Raw genomic sequence first — 15,037 nt, forward strand, 5'->3', positions numbered from 1 at the left:
TCTCTACATTTCATCGTACCACACATTGTTCTCAGGCTCTGGCATACATTTTACCAATACTGGAAATACAATTTCAAGAACCGACTACAAGAATGGATATACACTGTTTGTATTTGACCTAACTCCCGATTCTTCTGCTGGAGATTGTCACTATTGGAATTTACAACGACATGGCGCCATCCGATTGGAAGTTCATTTCCAAGAGAAATTAGCAGCACCTGCAAACTGTATTGTGTATGGAGAGTTTTCCTCACTCCTAGAGATCGACCACCAGCGCAACATTATCCTGGACTTTTAAATTACAAGGTACGTATACGTTATGTATCATTTCCATTCACGATGTTGAATACATTACAATTAGCTAGTGCTTTAAACGGCAGTCCATTGTTCAGAAATCATTTTACCGGGGTATTTGCAAGCGATGAGTTACCCTCACGGATTTCTCTTCCTCTGGCAATGATTGTAAATACAGATCCATCCACAAAACTAGGAAGTCATTGGATTGCAATTTATATTGATCATCGCGGTGTTGGAGAATATTTTGACAGCTATGGCCTTCCTCCTTATGTACCACAACATGTTGCATTCTTAAAACTTCATTGTATGTACTATAAATATAATAATAGCCAAATGCAAAGTCTTGGTTCATCCGTATGTGGCTATTATGCTTATTTTTATTTGTGCTGTAAAGCCCAAGGAAAATCTCTGCGTGAAATTCAATACTTGTTCACAACAGTACCCACGGTTAATGATCGTAGACTGCTGCAATATACCTTCCAGGTAATTTTATCATATTTATCATTGCAAATGTATTGTTTAATCATCATCTATTTCTATACTAATCATCTTTTTCCTCGTTCTTTTTTACAGAATTCACAATACGAAGCTTTGCAAACGGGTGCTATGCTGCAAAACATGGAAACAAATCATTACAATCAAGAAGAGGAGGCGGTCTAATGAAGAAACCCAGCTCAATATACAAACATTGTCAATAAGAAAGAAAAAGAAGAAACCAGAAATATGAATAAAATACAATTTATACTTATTTATGTGTTTTTATTGTTCATTCCATATACAACGTTATCAGATTCTCCTAAAGAACTGTGCGATATAAGACGAGAACCCTGGACAAAGTTTCCACCTAATTCCTAAAGAACATTGACCAGGGACCTCGTCGCGCATCAAAACCAAATCATTGATCACGTGACCCTACTACACCCGAAGGGTACTACCAAATTGAAAGGAGATACCGTCCATACCTTATAACTTTATCAAATAGGATAAATTGAGTCAGTAACCGAACACGTGGTTGTACTTAAAAATTTGAAAATAGGACCACCGAAACATATTGAGGTCCTGTACTATGCTTAAATTGGACAATTTCAGTGGACCCCCATTGCCAAAATTTAAGAAGGGTGCAACAATATACCCATGTCTTATGATAGGATATGGACCCCTTGTAATCATAGGATCTCATCAAAGGGGATAAAATGGACCAAAAAAACAAACACGTGGTACAACGTATTACTTACGTTTATATTTTGGCAATTTTTGTACCCCTAAAAGGGAACGATGTAGACCATCCAAATTTATCATGATACATATTGAGGACCTGTACTATAATACCAAATGTTTAAATTGGGCAATTTCCAAAATTTAAGGGGTGGGCCAAGGTACCCCTCCCGGGGTGCACCAATGTACCTATGTCTTATGATAGATAATGAACCCCTATACATGACCATATAACCATATAAGGTAATAGAACCTCATCAAAGGGGGATAAAATGTACCAAATACCAAACACGTGGTTGTACTAAAATTTTGGCAATTTTGTACCCCTAAAAGGGAACGAGGTGGACCACCCAAATTTATAGTGATCTATATTAGTGTCCTATACTATAATACCAAATGTTTAAATTGGGCAATTTCCAAAATTAAAGGGGTGGGCCAAGGTACCCCTCCCAAAAATTTAAAGGGGTGCACAAATGTACCTATGTCTTATGATAGGTAATGGACCCCTATACATGACCATATAATCATATAAGGTAATAGGACCTCATCCAAGGAGATAAATTAGGTCGAAAACCAAACACGTGGTACAACGTATTGCTTACGTTTATAGTTTTGGCAATTTTGTACCCCTAGAAGGGAATGAGGTAGACCACCCAAATTTATCATAATACATATTAGGGTCCTATACTATTATACCCAATGTTTAAATTGGTCAATTTCCAAAATTTAAGGGGTGGGCCATGGTACCCCTCCCAAATTTTTCAAGGGGTGCATTCATATACCCATGTCTTATGAAAGGTAATGGACCCCTGTATACGCCCATATAACCATATAGGATAATAATACCTCATCAAAGGGGATAAATTAGGTCAAAAACCCCCGAAATTTGAATTTTTGGCAATTTTTTACCCATGAAAGGGAACGACATAGACACCCAATACTGATAGAGGTACATACTATGGTCCTAGGCTACCACACCAAATTTTTAGATTTGGCAATTTCCGAAATTTAAGGGGGGTGGTCCTATGTACCCCTGCCAAAATTTAGGGGGTGGGCCAAGGTACCCCTGCCAAAATTTAGAGGGGGTGGTCCTATGTACCCCTAGGTCATTGACCCCGGCCAGGGACCATGGGTCCTGAGGCAGGGACCCAGGGGCCAAAAAGTTAGGCAAAGTGCAGCCAATACTACTGTTCGTTAGTATACTGCCACACTAACAATCCACTTATGTGCAATACTATAATATTTTATTATGTTTTCTATTTCTATCACTGTAAATAATCCATTTACGTGCAATGCTGTTATATTTTAATGTGTCTCCTAGCAGGCCGGTAGTCAGCCCAAAAATGTAGAGGGGCAGTGGAAGTTAGGGGGTCTTATTATAATTCATCACCAATGTATTAGAGTATTACAGGTAGCACATTTTCTCGTATCGAGAGAAAAAAATCCCAGAATTCTTGCGCGAGCTGACGTCACGTGGAAGAGAGCACGAAACAAATACATTGTAGGGAATACAGTGCGCGGTGTTGATGCATGAAATTTATAAAGAATGGATAATTATTGAGACGAAAATGAAGAAAAATAATAATAACTGTGGTGTTGCTTCAAGTCCAAATTGAGAAAGAAAAACTCCTGTTATATTGCCGCTTTCCAAAATAGTTGTTGGCAGAACGACAGTGGGTTTCTTATGTTTATGCCAGTTAGGCTAAAGGAGACTGATGAGAGATGAGTGAAATGGTGGAATGAAGAAAGTGGGAGGAAACTGGAGAACTCAGAGAAAGTTCACACGGCGCGAGCTGGGATCATACCAGGGACCCCAAGCACTGGAGATGAACGCTCTACCACTGAGCCACCTCACCCCCTTACACAGTGACAAAATTCAAACTATCATAGACTATGGTGATAACAGAATGAAATACACTACGAACTTTTACCAGTTCTAATGGAATAAATTAAAGGACAATTAACTTATTACAAACTTAAACTGAATATTTCTAGTGGCACCGAGTAGCGTAGCCGCTAACGCTCTCGCCTTTGGTGCTCGCGGTCCCGAGTTCTATTTCCGATGGGGACACTCAGTCGAAAAAGTGTAAAAGCTTTCTCAGGCCAACAATCCTAAGTGAAGTTTCCCTGGGTTTTCCTCATTCCCATCAACGAAATGCCGGGGTGGTACTTTAATGAGTTGAGGATAATTTATAAAAAAAAAAGTCAACCTTCTTATAATGCTGTTAGACTAGTAGCGCCAAGTGTGGCGATAATAAGAACTAGATTGCGAACTGTATTGGGAAAGAATGGCCAACTTCACTTTTAGACTAGTCATCAAACCGGCTAAATCAAAATATGAATTATATTAAGTGAACAAACTGTATACTGTGTAAAGGAAAGTTATACTTATCGTGTACTATATATGGATATTATAAAGTTTAGTGAAATACAGTTGTATTATTATTATATGGTATTGAGCAAAGCATATTTGGAAGTCTGTCATAACAAGTTGAATGTGGTATGTTGGAAGTGACCTGTTATTTGGTAAGCTGGTTTTTGTAATTATTATTGAACATCCGTATTCACGTATTTTGTTCAGTACTGAGAATAATATTATATAGTTTGTTTGCGAGTTGAATATATATTTGTTTTTGGAGATATTTCTAATTTTAATATATAGATTTGGAAATAATTTGTTGGAACGTTATTATTTTCCTCATTCGAAACTTCCAAATAATAGTCAAATAGCTTCTCATTGCTTTAAGATTGAAAGTATCAGAATTTCTTTGCAAATAGTTGAATTTTTGAGGTTACTTTTAGGAAATGTATATAAGATATTAGTACAACATCGATCAATTTTCAAATTCATTATTACTTGATAAGAAAACGCACTTCTTAAACGGAATTAAATGTGGAAGTGTGCTATATAGTTACACCGTGCCGGATAACGACGGGTTGTTCTAAATTTTAGTTAGATATCTTAACACGTGTTACAGTACCTAACATACAGGTCTCAGGACACTTCCTTTCTTTCCCAATTCTTCCTTTCCGTCCTCTATTCAGACAGTGTAACCGTCGAATGACGTAATCCCTCATGCGTGACTGGCTAACAGGGATGCCGCTGGCCCAGATATGTAATTCTTAATTCTATAATATTTCTAGCACGAACACTGAATATTCTATATTTTATTGGAACTGAACATTGAACAATGCTGTCAATTTATTCATTTGCTATAACGCTAGGTGAAGAAAGAGCAATCCAGTAACACTGCATTAAATATCGCGTACCATTGGCTACTGAGAGTTTGCTTCTTATTCGAGAAAGAACTGTAGCTGTTAAACACTTTCCTTCATATAACACCAAAGAAAGAAATCTAGCAATATTAGTTCATATAATGATGGACTTCGTTTCTATGTTTTTTTTTTTCTGGAAATTAATTGCTCAGATAACGTGGTATATTAAAGATTATTTATGTCACATTATTCATAATTGTGCCTTTCCAAAATTAATTATGCCAGATTATTCATAACTTCAATTGTTTAAAGGTTATTATAATTTTGGCCGAAAACAAATTCAAATCTAAATTAGATTCGAAAGAGGGAAAATGCTGTTTTTTGTCCCTTCTGAAATATAAAAATAAAATAAAATAATGAAGCAACAATTTGGTAACTTTTATCTTTTTTATCCTGTTTGTATATGCATCGCTCCTTCTCATATTTTTATATGTACAGGAGTGGCAGAATCATAAATTAAATCGTCAGTTTTAGTGGTAGGTGGTAAATAAAGATTATTCATTAGGACCTTTATTCACCTCTTGAGTATGTGAACACACGATTACGGCATGAAATGATGCCATCCAATGAAGCTTCTTTCCAGTCAGAATCCGTCTCTCGGGACACTCGTACAGTAAGGAATGTGAATGAGGAAAGTTCATCGAGGAACAGCTGTATCTGCCATCTGTTGGCCTCTGCCGGAATTACAACGAGACGATGAAAATAATAGTTCCCTTCTTGCTCTGTAGATGGTGCTCAATGAAATTATAAGACATTCAAGCATACATACCAATTTTATTTATTTTTCTTCGCCTCGCACTTTTTTGTGCTGTTGTATGATTTCAGCGGGAATACTTCACTATATATATGGACAGTGGCGTATTTAGGGGGGCTTCCGGGCTTAATCCCCCCTGAAATCTTACTTACTATAGTAAAGTATATGAAATATCTTGCAGAATTTTCACATTTTCAGGAAAATCCCCCCCCCCCGAAGCAAAATCGTAAATACTCCACTATAGGTGGATATACTCATGAAAATTTTATGAGATGAATTAGCGAAATAATCTCATTGTAAGAGTTAGATATGTCTTCTCTGTCAATCTTTCTTCCTGGTCTGCAACCTACTTATTACCTACTCATTTTGAATATTTTCTGGCAATAATTTCTGGAAACGTCTTCTCCCCAAATGGAACTATTAGACGTAATTATTGATTTGTTGCTACGCACTCTTTACATTAACGTCAATACTGAACTTGAACCATTGGGTGAAAACTTGGTGATCATTTTGGTTGGTTGATTTCAGTTTAGTGTCCCTTTCACCAGGCCGGTAGCCAGCCCAAAAATTTAGGGAGGGGGGGCGGCTGAAGTTAGGGGGCCTGATCCAACAATATTATAGTTCATCACCATATTATAGTTCATTTGCAAGCCTACGGTGAAAACTTTAGGGGGGGCAGCAAAAATTATGGGGAGGCCCGGCTCCCACCAGACTCCGCTGGATACGGGCCTGTTTCACACCGAGACTATATGAGACACGAACATACAGCATGAATAGATATCCGAAGTATATTATTTATCTCATTGGGAATCGCGGCTTGGTCTCGTGCACCGAACACTCATACGCTATCAAATAGCCACGAAGCAGCTCAGCACCGTATTTTGATTATGGAAGTTTGATACTTGTTATACGATACCCACTGACAAGCATGTAGCAGGATTTCGTAAAGGGGGGAGTGGTCCGCCACATGAAATACTGTGGTCATCACACTAGGGGCTCGATCATTCTAAACTTTTTTACTAGCAAAATCTATTGGTTTGTTTAGCCAGGATTTCGTAAGGGGGAGGTGAACGTGACATGAAATACAGTGGTTATCACACCAGGATCTCGATCAATCTAAATTATTTCATTGGCAACATATATTGGTTTGTTAGGGCAATAAAATGAGGACATGTTAGTAAGTATTTTAATAAACTATGGAGTAAATCTCAAGTAAAAGAATAAAAAAGTACTGGAAAAGATTTTAAAATATTTACGTTCCTTCCTTTGTTCGTTCAGATATAACAATTTTCCTTTCATTATGACCTCAATTATTATAAAAAGTACATATCCACTATTATAAAAAGTAGATATTCAACAATATCTTGTAAAATACTTTGTAATACCTGATTTCCTTTCTCTGTTGAATGAAATGTTAACAGATCTTTCTTTCCATATAACTTTTTATTTTTATTATTCTGTCAACTACTGTCTGTTCCAAATGACAGGTTAAAGGGGCAGTAGAAAACTGTTTCTGAAGTAACAATTGATAGTGCAGAGAAGTGATGATGAAAATTATAATAAAAAAATGTTCACACTGTTACTGAACAGCCATATGCTTTCGAAAGCTTGAAATATCCTGACTTTTACAGGATTTCCCGTTCATTCGCCACCATGTATTGAAAGTAATACAAATCTCCTTACAAGAATGAGTTACCAAAAGCTTGCTGTAGCTTTTTATTATCAACGATGATTCTTCTTTTTCGCGTTTCGTTTTGTTTCATCCTTCCTTAATTTTTTCCAATCGTTTCCTGCTACTTCCAATATGCCAATCCAATCGTTTCCTGTTACTTGCTATCGAAACTGATTCGTCTTGTAGTTTTCAGATATTTCAACGTATGATCAGTTGCTACGACATTAATGGGTATAATATTGTATTTTTTCATTGAAGACATACTTAATTTTGGCTCCCCTAGTTTCTATCCAATAGTTTTTCGAGAGGTAAAAATTTTCTCAGAAATTTCCTAATTAAATATTATTAATTGATATTATTACACGTGACCTTACTTTGAAGTAACAAGAAGCTGACATTGGTCACTCTGTCAGATATACATTAAGCGAGACAAATGTAATTGACTTTTCATAGATAATATAACTAACTAACCCTATGGCCTATGGAGCCCTGAGGTTCATTGCTGTGTTCACAAAAGCTCTTCACTGACTTCTATCCTTAGCCAATTGGATCCAGTTTCTACTTTATATTCCTATTTGCGCGAGATCCATCTTAATATTCTCCTTTCATCTGTGCCTAGGTCTTCCTAATGGCCGTTTCCAGATTGGTCTTCCAGTTACGATTTTGAAAGCGTTCCTCCTTTCCTCCATCCTAGTTACATGACCTGCCCACCTAAGAATCCTAGACTTGATGACTCTAACAATGTTTGGTAAATCGTATAAATTATGTAGTTCCTCGTTATGAAGTTTCCGCCATTCCCCACTCCTATTCCTTTTGGATTCGAATATTCGTCTCAGGATCTTGTTCTCAAATACTTTCAGTCTATGTTCTTCTCTCGGAGTAAGTGACCATGTTTTGCAAAAATACAGAACAACAGGCATAATTATCGTTTTATATATGTTAAGCTTCAAATCCATCGACAGAATTCGCGACGACAAGAGATTTTGAACTGAATAATAACACCAATTCTCTGTTTTTAGTCCACATTTAACTTCTTTTTGAATGTGGTTTTGGTCTGTTAATATTTGAAAGTATCCAGTTTATCACAAGTATTATTTCATATTTTAACACATCCATAATTTGCTGTATTACGATCCCAATGAACTTCCATGTACTTAATTTTCTCTGGATTTACTTTTAAACCCATGTCCCTGCAAGCGTTTAATAAGACCTCTGCATTTTTTTCTATTGTTCTCCTATTATCCCTTATTAAATTGACATCATCAACATACGCCATAACCTGATGGATCCCATTCAAGTCCAGGCCCTGGTTGCTCTCTTTTATTTTTCTTATAGCGTATTCCAGGACAAAGTTGAATAATGATAATGGCGACAACGCATCTCCTTGTTTCAGGTATTCTCGATTCGAAACCTCGTGGACAAAAATTTTCCTACCCGGACTTTACTTTGGGATTCTTTTAAACATATTGTTATTAATCTAATTAGCTTTTTCGGTGTTCCAAATTCTGTAAGGACGTTGTACAATCTTTCTCTACTAACCAAGTAGTATGCCTTTCTTAAATCAATAAATAGTTGATGTACCGGTGTATTGTATTCCCACTTCTTTTTGAGTAATTGGGGAACGGTAAACATTTGATCAATGGTTGATTAATTTCGTCTAACTTCTCCTTGATAATCTTCAATAATTTCATCTGCGTATGGGATCAATCTTGCTAATAGAATGTTTGTAGGATGTTGACAGGAGAGAAATGCCTCGACAATAATTATCAAACAGTAAGGACAAAACTGAACCACTTACCATAATTTAAAATTAAAAACCCAAAGGAATTAAAAATAATATAAATATTAACTATTTTAATTTTGTCACATTTCTTGTGAATTGGAACAATGATTGATTCTTTCCACTCTTGTGGCTATTCTTCCTTGTTCCAGATAAGGAGAATGAGTTTGTGTATCTTGTTCCACAATTTTTGTCTCCAGCTAAAATTAACTCAGCCGGAAGTTTGTCTGCACACAGAGATTTGTGTTTTTTGATTTCATTATAGCGATTTCTACTTCTATTAGGTTAGGTTCTGGAATGTCCCGTTCTGTGGTGTGTATCTCCCTTTCTCCACTCACATTTGTTTTTCGCTATGTGTTAAGAAATTATCAAAGAAATCTTTCCATCTGTTTAAGATGATATCTGTATCAGTGAAAACTGTTCAGACGGCCTTCTTTAATATACAAGCATGAGGTTGATAGCATTTCTTAAATTCGTTGATCCCCTTATACATGTCCAGAATGTTTTTACTTTTACTATTATCTTTACGTTCCTTAATTTATACTTTCAAAAAATCGCGTTTCTTTGTTCTAAAAGTTTTGGAAGTTTCCCGCCTGATGTTTGCGAAATTTTGTGTAGTTATTTCATTCGAATTTTGTGGCCAAAGTAATTTGCCTGTTTTCACTTCTCTGCTAGTTTAATGCATTCCTGGTCGAACCATGGTTTGTTCCTACTTCCGAGTGTCCCAATTTTTCTTTTGCTGAAAATTTTAATACTATCTTTAAGTTCAGTGTAAGTATCCTCAACACTATGCACTCCGAATCTTCTAAAGCCTAGAATCTACTCGATACTTCAATTTGGTATTTTTCCCTTACCTAGCTCTCTTCTAATTTCTTTAAATTAATTCTCTCTGTCTTTAGACATTGAATATCTCCTTTATTAGACGATAACTTCTCTGTTATTATCTCTACTACCAGGTAGAGATCAGTGCCACAATCATCCCCTCTAAAAGACCGAACATCAATTATGCTAGATTGTCTTGTTATATCCACTAAAACGTGATCAATTTCAGTATGTGCTTTTTCATCTGGCGAGGTCCAAGTGTATTTATGAAATTTGCGATGTGGGATTTTTTTTTACTCTTCACGATAAGGTTTTTGGATGTTGCAAAGTTCACGAGTCTAACACCGTTATCGTTACTTTCCATACTCAGACTTTCGTTTCCCATAATCGGTTTGAAAATATCCTCTCGTTCTACCTTCGCATTGAAATCCCCTAATAGAATTTTCATGTGGTATCGCGGGAGTTGGTCAAACATCCGTTCCACGTTTTCCTAAAAACTGTCTTTTATATCGTCATACTTATCTTCTGTAGGTACGTGTACATTTAAAACAATAATACCACACCACCGACCATCAAAAGTGAAAAAAAAGAAAGTCTATCATTAGGAAATTCAACCCGCTTAATTTCAGATATTATTCGTTTGTGAACGAGAAACAGTTCCTAATTGGTTATTTTTATTTCCTTTTCCGTAAAAGAACGTAAGATTTCTGGAAGTGACAGTTCCATTTCCTTCCCACTAACTTCCTGAACTCCTACTTGGTCCATCCTGTATTTCTCTAACTCACTCTTTACCACTTTTAACGCGCCTGCTCTATAGAGACTTCTAATATTCCATATTACAAATCTCATGCCCATTTTCTTTTGCTAAGGTCATGCCAAGTTGTTATCAGTCCTGATCCGAGGCTTCTGTGAACGTTTCTGAACAAGCGGCTTATTATTATTATTATTATTATTATTATTATTATTATTATTATTATTATTATTATTATTATTATTATTATTATTATTATTATTACAGGATAAGGTTGTTAGCCTTACTCAAACCCCAAGCGGAGGACCACTCCTTGTCGTCTGTCCGCGACTGCTTATTCAGTATATTCGCAGCTAACCTCTATATCTAGAGGCCTTCTCCTCGATCCGGAACCTGAAGACGCGCTATGCCGTGGTAACAGGAACAATTATTACTATAGATAATATAAACTGATATTAATTAATATAAACATCTGACATTGTTCTTGAAATAACTAGAATTCAAGGTTAATAGTAATAATTTTCCTGGAAGATTTTACTTATCACGAAGTTTTAAGCTGTAGAGTCATCTTGTTCAAAGTGAGTAGATCTCCTAAGAAATAATATTTAATTATATTGATTAATAATGTAACATCTGATTTGTGCTTGAAACAATGAGAAACCTTCAAAAAGGTAATAATTTCCAAGGATAGAAAAAACAGCAGTTACGCATCAATTTCTTACGAAAATATATCGATTATTTTGTAACAGCAGTGATGAAATATTACTTCCATATCAGATATATTATTTTCATTTTATGAAACTAGAAACTTCTTCTAGGGTTCTTAATGAAAAAAAAAGATTGAGAATGCTCCAAGAGGATTTCCAGAACGAAATTAAAAGAAATGGAGAGATGGAGCTGGAAGGACAACTGTGATTTTTGCTACATGTAATAGTCAATCTTTTTATCTGTACTTTCTTCTGTTTCTCACAATAACTCGCAAAATATCATCTCTCTATCACTTACGGTTCCTGAGATATGGCACCTTAAATCTCCGGAAATTCGAACTTTTTTGGCCAATCTCTGGGGTACAGTGGCCAGCTGGCCAGTGGCCGTCGGTTACTACTTGGTACCAAAATGTTCACCATCGTCTTAGGTATTGATCAACACCAATATGATCTCGGTATGACTTAACAGTTCCCGACATATGGCTCCTTAAATCTCTCGAAATTGGAACTGTTTTTGGCCAATATCTCGGTAACGGTAAATTATAGAGAGATAATATTGGTGCTAATCAATATCTAAGAGGACGGTAAAGATTTTGGCACCGATATTAACTGGTGGCCACTAGCAAACTGGACAATGGCCAAATCAGTGGCCAGTTGGAAAGTAACCAACGGTTATTGTTCGGTACCAAACTATTCACCATCGTCGTAGGTATTGATCAACACCTATAAATTATGGTTCCCAAGATATGTCGCCTTAAATCTCTAGAAATCGGCTATATTTTGGCCAATATCTCGGAAACGGTAAATGACGCGAACAATCCCATCAATTTCCCAGATAGTTTTCAATGCTGTATCGAATGGAGAGCTCAAATTTTAAAAAACGCAAATAACAGACAGACAGACATAGATTATTCAGTAACGAAATTTTTAAGTTCGTTGATAAGGATGTTTAAACTGTCACAACTAAATGTATATTAATTTATAATTTAGATTGTTGATCGTATCCTTAATAAATATTATGTGCATTGAATTCAGTATCACTACCATCGCTTTCAGAATGATTGATTTGATATTATCTGGCGAGGATTTAAGAAGATAGTCTATAATTATGAAATTATCTTAACTTCAGATAGTTAATACAAGAATAATTTAGTAGACCATCTAAGAAATAATAAAGAAAAGTATTATAATTTCTCTGCTGAAGAGATGGTGTGATAATCTGCTCAAAAACAGAGGGAAAATGGATAATAAATGTATATATTTTCAATTTTTGCTTCTAGTTACGTTAAACGAAGAGTAAGTACATTTGCAGACAGACTATAAAATCCGTGGTGTCAAAATGAAAATGCTTAGTAAAAAGCTCAGAATTTACTTCAGAACTGGTGACACATAAGCCGACGAGCATTCTTTAGGCAATTATTTGAACTACTGTCACAGTGAATACTAGATAGTTAATTTTTCACTGAGCAGTGTTAGGCACATAGGCCACATCTTTACATTAAACCGAACTTTTCCATTTTTGGCTGTTAGCACGGATTTTATATTCAGTCCACATTTTGTGGAAGTGTTCTTCGAATTCTTAAACTTGAAATAAATTAATACACTAGTTACACTTTATGAGCATTTATATACTTTACTATATGCATTGAGGTCTACTCACAAGGAACGGACATGAACCTGTCATCCGGACATCCGAATCAGACCTAGTCCATTCGATAAACACAACAAAGATATGATCATGCACAAAATCTTAGATGCCATGGACAACGGAGTAAGCCCCTGGGGCTCATTAACCCCCGTTAGTATAAAGCAAATCGTAGACTCGCTGTGAAATAGCTATTGCATCAACATTGTTCATTGGAAAGTCATGGTTTATAGCTCATTCTCTTCAGCGTGAAACAAGCTTTTCAGAGGTGCTATGTATTGGGACCCATAACATACTTGAACAGAGAAAATTAGGAGAATGTCGGGAAAATTCCCTCCAGAAATTTCTCGCATCAACTTTGGGCCCCTCTGGAGAGGCCCCAAGTAAAAACACACATTCCAAATCTATCACGGATAATACTATAGAGGATAAGAAATGTGTGTACCTAGTTTTGTGTTGGTAGACAACAGGGACTTACTCTGTTGTCCATGGTACCTATTTTTTTTGTGCATGAACATATATTTATCGAATATGTTTTTCGAATGGACTAGGTTTGATTCCAATGTCCGGATGACAGGTTCATGGCAGTTCTTTTTATCAATATTTCTTACATATCGTCGCCTCTGATGATATCTAGTTACTGTATATATGGACCATTTGGATTCTAAGTGGCCTAACTCCAAAATATTTTTTTTTCCAAGAGCGTAATTTAAACTATAACCTTTACTAAAAATTCATGTATCAGTTATGTTGGCAATGTAAACTATAATCAAGTAGTAAAGTTTTAATAATATGCTGATTACGAAAATCTGAGAAATGTACTCATGTATAGAAATGGATGACGGAATTACTCCCTTTTTTCCACTTTTTGGATTTAGACTACTTGACTCCCAAGTGACCTATATGTAGTTTTAATTTTGTGACTGATTACAAATTAAAATATTAGTAAGAAAATGAAATGTCATGAAATGGTATATAGGGTTAAAAAAACACACTGTCATAAATTTGACAAGTAATTCTGCATACCAAAGTACAAAAAGATGTTCATGTATACATATGTCAAAAATTGCATATATCTAAGAGAACGAAAACTAAAGAAAATCATTATATAGCTTTCATCAAAACGCAGTTAAGGTTCGTTTTATTCTCCAGGCAAGGGCCCCGATCCTGGGGGGCTGCGGCCGCCCCGAAAGCTCATGTGGGCCCCCCGCATTGTACTTGTGAATATACACCATTTGGTATAATTTGAATATAATTTTTCTTAAACCATTTGAATATAATGCCTTCTGCATACCAATGGGCCCCCTCAAAACTTACAGAGAAATCGGCGTCCTTGTCTCCAGGAGTCCGTTTCAGAAAGCAGTCCTGTCCTACCAAAAAATGTAGTTGGTATCTAACAGTATCCAACACGTTCAATGACTGCGAAGGGATTTCCCAGTCCCTTAGAAATTTTTAATATTGAAGGATCCTTAATAGTTTTTGAAATAAAGGTGGGTCGAATAAGCATGGAGTGAGGAAACAGATGTAATACTTTAATACTTTAAGTTCGAATATTGAATTCGCATAGTTTGGAAGTCCATAGTAGTCCTCACTTTGTAAGGAATAGGACGTACATATATATATATATATAGATAGATAGATAGATAGATAGATAGATAGATAGATAGATAAATGAAAAGTTAGCAGAGAAAATAGCAACAATTTCCGAAACTTTATGCCATCATGCAACGTTTGGAGCTTAGAGAAAAGCACAGCTTTGCAAAAGCAATAGTTTAAGTCGATTTTTTAAAGTTGAAGGAAGAGGATTTACCAAGCAAAACAATATAATATTTGTCAAGTAAGAAAAGAAAAACGAAGCCAGGAGGATAGAGGAACATTTTATTTCCTGCATAACACTTGTGACCCTCTTTAAAATATTCCCTCCGTTCTATGTATCTGTGTTGTCAGAGGTAAAGAATATTGTCACATGTAACTTTGAAGTGTTTCAGTGTGATTGATTATTTTGGTAGATATTTTGCACTCCTCTGAGACTATCCTGGATACGGCCCTATATATATATATATATATATATATATATATATATATATATATATATATTTCGTGTTACGATACTGACAC

The sequence above is a fragment of the Thermobia domestica genome, chromosome 8 (assembly GCF_964235325.1).
Source record: "Thermobia domestica chromosome 8, izTheDome1.hap1.1, whole genome shotgun sequence".
NCBI lineage: Eukaryota > Metazoa > Arthropoda > Insecta > Zygentoma > Lepismatidae > Thermobia > Thermobia domestica.